The sequence below is a fragment of the Antrostomus carolinensis genome, unplaced genomic scaffold (assembly GCF_000700745.2).
Source record: "Antrostomus carolinensis isolate BGI_N321 unplaced genomic scaffold, ASM70074v2 scaffold52866, whole genome shotgun sequence".
NCBI lineage: Eukaryota > Metazoa > Chordata > Aves > Caprimulgiformes > Caprimulgidae > Antrostomus > Antrostomus carolinensis.
The window spans coordinates 2,691-4,699 of record NW_010324999.1 but is presented as its reverse complement, the minus strand read 5'-3'; positions in this window follow the sequence as shown (position 1 = coordinate 4,699).

Sequence of the window (2,009 nt, the reverse complement as noted above, 5' to 3'; positions counted from 1 at the left end):
CTCATCATCTTTATAGCCCTCCATAAAGGGACTGGACTCTCTCCAGAAGATCTCTGTCCCTCTTGAACTGAGGAGCCCAGAACTGGATGCAGTACTCCAGATGTGGCCTCACCAGGGCAGAGTAGAGGGGTAGGAGAACCTCCCTTGGCCTGCTGTCCACGCTCTTTTTAAAGCACCCCAGGATACTGTTGGCCTTCCTGGCCACAAGGGCACACTGCTGACTCATGGCCAGCCTGCTGCCCACAAGCACACCCAGGTCCTTTTCCACAGAGCTCCTCTCCAGCAGGTCAGCCCCTAACCTGTACTGATGCATGCAGTTATTCCTCCCCAGGTGAAGGACTCTGCACTTGCTCTTGTTGAACCTCATCAGGTTCCTTTCTGCCCAACTCTCCAGTGTGTCCAGGTCTTGCTGAATGGCAGCACAGCCTTCTGGTGTGTCAGCCACTCCTCTCAACTTTGTATCATCAGCAAACTTGCTGAGGGTGGATGCTACCCCTACATCCAGGTCGTTGATGAGGATGTTAAACAACACCGGACCCAGTACTGATCCCTGGGAACACCACCAGTTATTAACCAGTACTCTTACTAACCAGCACTGGTGTCAATGTCATAATTGGCATGTCATAAGCTGATACGCATATGTTGATATAGGTCTATACAGAAGTTTTCCTTTACCTGTCCCATGATGGAGTACTACTCCATTTCAAGCTTCCTTCAAAGATTTTCCCTGTTGTTCATGTTACAGAATAATTTACTGCACAAGGGATCGGGTATGGGCTCAAAGGGCCTAAGTGCCAACACTGCTGTGAGGATGCCTGTAACACCTCTTTACAGCTCCCTAAAGAAGAGGAGGAAGAGGCAGAAGCAGCAGCGAGACAGACGGAGAACAAGAGAGAGAGAGAGAAAGAGAGAGAGAGAGAGATTATAGGTAGAAGAGAAAGGGACAGATAGGGCAGAAAATCAGTAGCAGCAGCTTGAGTGACTATCCTCTAGATTTGCCATTTTGGGTCCAAATTCTGGCCTCAGTGACAGAGTTACTCCAGACATGTTATTACAAATAGTAACAGTTTCAAGACACTTATACAAATTGTGGGGGTTTTATTACTTTTTAAAGGATTTCTTTTCAGGGTTTCTGCCTATCTCAATACAGATCTAAAACCTACCCTTTTCTCTCTCCCACGGCCGAACCTATGAGCTGGAGTTCAAACTGCAACAGTCATGGCAAGTAACACCCATGTACTTTATAAAATACAAACATTGCAAATGCTCTGCTGCCTTTCCTCTCAGCGAACAAGCTCCTGTGTGCTTCTGAGCACCTTCTGCTAAAGAGAAGGACAGAGCAAAACAAGTCTTCTTTACCCTCACTGAGAACTAGTGCAAAGGAACTGCAGCCTGACTGAATACCACTATATATTCACTCACTACTAAACCATAGTCTCAAACACGCACAGGACCGTAGATCTCACAGGAAAGACAAAAGAACTTGGTACCAAGCCGTGCGAGTGACTGTGGGTTTCCATTCCAGGTCAGGTTGGATGGAGCTCTGAGCAACCTGTTATGGTTGAAGATGTCCCTGTTCACTGCAGGGGGCTGGACTAGATGACCTTTAAAGGTCCCTTCCAACCGAAACCATTCTGTGATTCTGTGATTCTTCAAAGACTGATACCACGTTGTTTTGTTACGCTACAACACAGGCTGAGATTTGATGAAAATGCTAAGGACTTAGGTACGACTCGCAATTTGCTGTTTAACCCAAGAATAAAGTGCCAATATCTGCTGTGTACAGACCGAGGAGACAATGCTGTTTGTTTGCACAGGGCACGTGCAGCAGCTCTCTGGAGCTGATCCAAAGCCCTCACATCTGAAGTCAGCAGCAGACTATATTGACTTCAGCAGCTTATAGGTCAGATCTCCAGTAGCACTTGTTTTTCCAGTTTAAGTGAGGGATTTCTATTATTCTTGGACAGCTGGGGAGTACTTGCTTCACAAATTTACATATTTATTTCTTG